The sequence below is a fragment of the Harmonia axyridis genome, chromosome X, assembly GCF_914767665.1.
Source record: "Harmonia axyridis chromosome X, icHarAxyr1.1, whole genome shotgun sequence".
In the NCBI taxonomy this organism is placed as follows: Eukaryota; Metazoa; Arthropoda; class Insecta; order Coleoptera; family Coccinellidae; genus Harmonia; species Harmonia axyridis.
The window spans coordinates 33301980-33309479 of NC_059508.1; the positions used below are offsets into that span (position 1 = coordinate 33301980).

The 7500-nt window shown below is 40.8% G+C and overlaps 1 non-coding gene across 1 annotated transcript; it reads right to left on the minus strand.

The window, feature by feature from the left end:
* Positions 1-5023: 5023 nt before the first annotated feature.
* LOC123687809 lies at positions 5024-5142 on the minus strand. The gene has a single exon (XR_006749516.1). It is a non-coding gene; the product is annotated as a 5S ribosomal RNA (ribosomal RNA).
* Between the last annotated feature and the right edge of the window lie 2358 nt (positions 5143-7500).

Genomic DNA, 7500 nt, shown 5'->3' on the forward strand with positions numbered 1-7500 from the left:
TAATCCGATCGATGGAGGCCGTCTCGAGTGTCCAACTTGCTCACAAGAGCCGAGAAACAAACCGATGCATCACGTAGACAAGATCGTACCGAATGTTAACACAATCCAAAAGGAAATAATCTTAGATGAATATCGATTCTGATTATTGATTTTTCTTTCGCGATATTGATAGAAGACATCTGAATGAATTTCGAATTAATTCCGAAATCAAAAAAATATTTTCAATAAATTTTTTTTCTAGAGTACCTCGGTCTTTTCTATTTTTTTTCCAAGTTTCGTACGTCAATCAACATACATCCCAGAAAAAATCATCTCTCTAACTATCCTGGTTCAAAAGTTGTATCGGAACTTTTCACGTCGAAAAAGAACATAGGCGAAAAAGGACGTGAACATTATTCCTTATAAAAATCAAACCCGACCATGGATTTTGATTCTGATTGTTGATTATCGCTATTAGAACACATTAGGAGGCAACCAAATCAAATTTGAGAAAATTACACAATCAGAAAATTTTTTTCGAAAAAAAAAAAAAAATTCGAGAACACCTCGGTCATGGCAAGTTATTTCCCACAATCCATTCCCCAATCAACGTACATCCCAGAAAAAATCATCTCTCTAACTATCCTAGTTCAAAAGTTGTATCGGAACATTTTCACGTCGAAAATATATCTCTAAGTCCAGACCGATGCACCACGTAATCTCGGGCAGACCGATGCACAACGTAAATGACGATCGGGACCGGGGCGATCGGTCGTATCTGACACCGCCGGCTCGGTTCTAACATCGTCAATGAGTCGGGGTTGTAAAAAAGGACGTGAACATTTTTCCTTATAAAAATCAAACCCGACCATGGATTTTGATTCTGATTGTTGATTATCGCTACTAGAACATATAAGGAGGCAACCAAATCAAATTTGAGAAAATTCCACGATCAGAAAATTTTTTTCGAAAAAAAAAAAAAATCGTAATCACCTCGGTCATGGCGAGTTATTTTCCGTATTTCATTCCACAATCAACGTACAACATAGAAGAAATCATCTCTCTAACTATCCTGGTTCAAAAGTTGTATCGGAACATTTCACGTCGTAATATCTCGCCAAGTCCAGACCTCGGCGATAGGTAGTATCTGACACCGTCCGCTCGGGACTGACATCGACTTGGACTCGGGCTGATGATGGGGAGGCGTTTAAGGACGTGAACATTTTTCCTTATAAAAATTAAAGTCGACAATGAATATTGATTCTGATTACTGATTTACGCTTTAAAAACACATTAGAAGGCAACCAAATCGAATTTGAGGAAATTCCACGATCAGAAAATTTTTTTCGAAAAAAAAAAAAATCCGAAAAATATTTTTCGATTCCGATTACTGATTTACTCTTTTAGAACACATTAGGAGGCAACCAAATCAAATTTGAGAAAATTCCACAATCAGAAAATTTTTTTCGAAAAAAAAAAAAATTCGAGGACACCTCGGTCATGGCAAGTTATTTCCCACAATCCATTCCCCGATCCACGTACATCCCAGAAAAAATCATCTCTCTAACTATCCTGGTTCAAAAGTTGTATCGGAACATTTTCACGTCGAAAATATATCTCTAAGTCCAAACCGATGCACCACGTAAACTAGGGCAGACCGATGCACCACGTAATATCGGGCAGACCGATGCAGAACGTAAACTCGATCATACCGATGCTTCACGTAATCTCGATCTTACCGATGCACCACGTAAACAAGGGCAGACCGATGCAGAACGTAAAGTAGATCTTACCGATGCACCACGTAATCTCGATCTTACCGATGCACCACGTAATCTCCATCTTACCGATGCACCACGTGAACTGGATCTTACCGATGCAGAACGTGAATTGGATCTTACCGATGCAGAACGTGAATTGGATCTTACCGATGCACCACGTAAACTCGATCATACCGATGCACCACGTAATCTCGGGCAGACCGATGCACAACGTAAATGACGATCGGGACCGGGGCGATCGGTCGTATCTGACACCGCCGGCTCGGTTCTAACATCGTCAATGAGTCGGGGTTGTAAAAAAGGACGTGAACATTTTTCCTTATAAAAATCAAACCCGACCATGGATTTTGATTCTGATTGTTGATTATCGCTACTAGAACATATAAGGAGGCAACCAAATCAAATTTGAGAAAATTCCACGATCAGAAAATTTTTTTCGAAAAAAAAAAAAAATCGTAATCACCTCGGTCATGGCGAGTTATTTTACGTATTTCATTCCACAATCAACGTACAACATAGAAGAAATCATCTCTCTAACTATCCTGGTTCAAAAGTTGTATCGGAACATTTCACGTCGTAATATCTCGCCAAGTCCAGACCTCGGCGATAGGTAGTATCTGACACCGTCCGCTCGGGACTGACATCGACTTGGACTCGGGCTGATGATGGGGAGGCGTTTAAGGACGTGAACATTTTTCCTTATAAAAATTAAAGTCGACAATGAATATTGATTCTGATTACTGATTTACGCTTTAAAAACACATTAGAAGGCAACCAAATCGAATTTGAGGAAATTCCACGATCAGAAAATTTTTTTCGAAAAAAAAAAAAATCCGAAAAATATTTTTCGATTCCGATTACTGATTTACTCTTTTAGAACACATTAGGAGGCAACCAAATCAAATTTGAGAAAATTCCACAATCAGAAAATTTTTTTCGAAAAAAAAAAAAATTCGAGGACACCTCGGTCATGGCAAGTTATTTCCCACAATCCATTCCCCGATCCACGTACATCCCAGAAAAAATCATCTCTCTAACTATCCTGGTTCAAAAGTTGTATCGGAACATTTTCACGTCGAAAATATATCTCTAAGTCCAAACCGATGCACCACGTAAACTAGGGCAGACCGATGCACCACGTAATATCGGGCAGACCGATGCAGAACGTAAACTCGATCATACCGATGCTTCACGTAATCTCGATCTTACCGATGCACCACGTAAACAAGGGCAGACCGATGCAGAACGTAAAGTAGATCTTACCGATGCACCACGTAATCTCGATCTTACCGATGCACCACGTAATCTCCATCTTACCGATGCACCACGTGAACTGGATCTTACCGATGCAGAACGTGAATTGGATCTTACCGATGCAGAACGTGAATTGGATCTTACCGATGCACCACGTAAACTCGATCATACCGATGCACCACGTAATCTCGGGCAGACCGATGCACAACGTAAATGACGATCGGGACCGGGGCGATCGGTCGTATCTGACACCGCCGGCTCGGTTCTAACATCGTCAATGAGTCGGGGTTGTAAAAAAGGACGTGAACATTTTTCCTTATAAAAATCAAACCCGACCATGGATTTTGATTCTGATTGTTGATTATCGCTACTAGAACATATAAGGAGGCAACCAAATCAAATTTGAGAAAATTCCACGATCAGAAAATTTTTTTCGAAAAAAAAAAAAAATCGTAATCACCTCGGTCATGGCGAGTTATTTTCCGTATTTCATTCCACAATCAACGTACAACATAGAAGAAATCATCTCTCTAACTATCCTGGTTCAAAAGTTGTATCGGAACATTTCACGTCGTAATATCTCGCCAAGTCCAGACCTCGGCGATAGGTAGTATCTGACACCGTCCGCTCGGGACTGACATCGACTTGGACTCGGGCTGATGATGGGGAGGCGTTTAAGGACGTGAACATTTTTCCTTATAAAAATTAAAGTCGACAATGAATATTGATTCTGATTACTGATTTACGCTTTAAAAACACATTAGAAGGCAACCAAATCGAATTTGAGGAAATTCCACGATCAGAAAATTTTTTTCGAAAAAAAAAAAAATCCGAAAAATATTTTTCGATTCCGATTACTGATTTACTCTTTTAGAACACATTAGGAGGCAACCAAATCAAATTTGAGAAAATTCCACAATCAGAAAATTTTTTTCGAAAAAAAAAAAAATTCGAGGACACCTCGGTCATGGCAAGTTATTTCCCACAATCCATTCCCCGATCCACGTACATCCCAGAAAAAATCATCTCTCTAACTATCCTGGTTCAAAAGTTGTATCGGAACATTTTCACGTCGAAAATATATCTCTAAGTCCAAACCGATGCACCACGTAAACTAGGGCAGACCGATGCACCACGTAATATCGGGCAGACCGATGCAGAACGTAAACTCGATCATACCGATGCTTCACGTAATCTCGATCTTACCGATGCACCACGTAAACAAGGGCAGACCGATGCAGAACGTAAAGTAGATCTTACCGATGCACCACGTAATCTCGATCTTACCGATGCACCACGTAATCTCCATCTTACCGATGCACCACGTGAACTGGATCTTACCGATGCACCACGTAATCTCAATCTTACCGATGCACCACGTGAACTGGATCTTACCGATGCAGAACGTGAATTGGATCTTACCGATGCACCACGTAAACTCGATCTTACCGATGCACCACGTAATCTCGATCTTACCGATGCACCACGTGAACTGGATCTTACCGATGCAGAACGTGAATTGGATCTTACCGATGCACCACGTAAACTCGATCTTACCGATGCACCACGTAATCTCAATCTTACCGATGCACCACGTGAACTGGATCTTACCGATGCAGAACGTGAATTGGATCTTACCGATGCACCACGTAAACTCGATCTTACCGATGCACCACGTAATCTCAATCTTACCGATGCACCACGTGAACTGGATCTTACCGATGCAGAACGTGAATTGGATCTTACCGATGCACCACGTAAACTCGATCTTACCGATGCACCACGTAATCTCGATCTTACCGATGCACCACGTGAACTGGATCTTACCGATGCAGAACGTGAATTGGATCTTACCGATGCACCACGTAAACTCGATCTTACCGATGCACCACGTAATCTCAATCTTACCGATGCATCACGTAATCTCGATCTTACCGATGCAGAACGTAAACTCGATCATACCGATGCACCACGTTATCTCGGCAGACCGATGCAGAACGTAAAAAAAAAGCTTACAGCACGCGGTGTTCCCAAGCGGTCACCCATCCAAGTACTAACCGCGCCCGACGCTGCTTGGCTTCAGTGTTCTGACGAGAACTGGCAATTTCAGCGTGGTATGGCCGTAAACAACAAATATAGCGATATTTTCTATGATATCTCACTTTTTGGGAGCGGAAAGGACGTGAACGTTTTTCCTTATAAAAAATGAAATAACTTTTGGATATTAATTCTGATTGTTGATTTAAGTTTTAAGAACACATTAGGACATATCTCAATGAAATTTGAGGGATTTCCGAAATCGAAAAATATTTTTCGAAAAAAAAAAAAAATCCCAGAAGACCTCGGTCATCTCAAGTTTATTTCCATATTCTATTACACAATCAACGTACATCACAAAAGGAACCATCTCTCTAACTATCACAGTTAAATTTTTGTATCGGAACATTTCACGTCGGAATATCTCGCTAAGTCCAGACCGGGGAGATCGGTCGCATTTGACACCGTCCGCTCCGGTCTAACATCGTCTTGGAGTCGGGGTAACGATGGAGAGGCGTTTAAGGACGTGAACATTTTTCCTTATAAAAATTAAAGTCGACAATGAATATTGATTCTGATTACTGATTTACTCTTTTAGTACACATTAGAAGGCAACGCAATCAGATTTGAGGAAATTTCAAGATCAGAAAATTTTTTTCGAAAAAAAAAAAAATTCAAGAACACCTGGGTCATGGCAAGTTATTTCCCACAATCCATTCCACAATCAACGTACAACATAGAAGAAATCATCTCTCTAACTATCCTGGTTCAAAAGTTGTATCGGAACATTTCACGTCGAAATACCTCGCCAAGTCCAGACCGGGGCGATAGGTAGTATCTGACACCGTCCGCTCGGGACTGACATCGACTTGGACTCGGGCTAATGATGGGGAGGCGTTTAAGGACGTGAACATTTTTCCTTATAAAAATTAAAGTCGACAATGAATATTGATTCTGATTACTGATTTACGCTTTAAAAACACATTAGAAGGCAACCAAATCAAATTTGAGGAAATTCCAAAATCAGAAAATTTTTTTTCAAAAAAAAAAAAATCCGAAAAATATTTTTCGATTCTGATTACTGATTTACTCTTTTAGAACACATTAGAAGGCAACGAAATCAAATTTGAGTGAAATCCAAAATCAGAAAATATTTTTCGAAAAAAAAAAAAAATTCGAGAACACCTCGGTCATGGCAAGTTATTTTCCACAATCCATTCCCCAATCAACGTACATCCCAGAAAAAATCATCTCTCTAACTATCCTGGTTCAAAAGTTGTATCGGAACATTTTCACGTCGAAAATATATCTCAGAGTCCAGACCGATGCAGAACGTAAACTCGATCATACCGATGCTTCACGTAATCTCGATCTTACCGATGCACAACGTAAACTAGATCACACCGATGCAGAACGTAAACTCGATCATACCGATGCACCACGTAAACTCAGGCAGACCGATGCAGAACGTGAACTCGATCTTACCGATGCACCACGTAATCTCGATCTTACCGATGCACCACGTAAACTCGGGCAGACCGATGCAGAACGTGAACTCGATCTTACCGATGCACCACGTAAACTAGGGCTGACCGATGCATCACGTAAACGACGATCGAGAGGCGCGAAAGGACGTGAACGTTTTTCATTATAAAAATTGAAATAAATGATAAATAATGATTCTGATTGTTGGTTATCATTTTTAATAAGCATTAGGAGGCAACCAAATGAAATTTGAGGAAATTCCGATAATAGAAAATTTTTTCGAAAAAAAAAAAAAATTCATGAAATCCTCGGTCATCGCAAAATATTTACCATATTCTGTTCGATAATCAACGTATATTTAAGAAGGAATCATATCTGTATCTATCTTGGTTCAAATTTTGTATCGGAACATTTTGACCAAAGTCCGAGCTTCGGCCGAAACAGACACCGCTGACCTGGCCTATCGATCGACCGAGAGTCGGGGATAGAGCGTAAGTGTTGTCTGGAGGGGAACCCTGTGCTCTCCTGACATATATAGGGAAGGTGGTCGCGTTGGGCGATGCAGAACGTTTGGATCGGGAATTATATTTTTGGTTCAGCTATTGGAATATGGTTTATTGTTGGTATATATTGGCGAAATAACGTTCTTACTGACTGGGGATATTCATAAAAATGAGTCCGGAGATTTTCAGATCGAAGTCCGAGTGATCCGACTTGGAAGGCGTGTTGGGTGGGTCGAGATGGCTTAGATAGATCAGACGAGGCGGGCTAAGTGTTGACGTCATGCATCGGTCCATTTTCAGATTGAGTCCGAGTAATCCGACTTTGAAAGAGTGTTGGGTGCGTCGAGACTGTTTAGATAGATCGGACGAGGCGGACTAGGTGTTAACGACATGCATCGGTATATTTTCTGATCGGAGTCCGAAGAAATCGGCCCTAGTAGGCGCAGCGGACGGTCGAGACG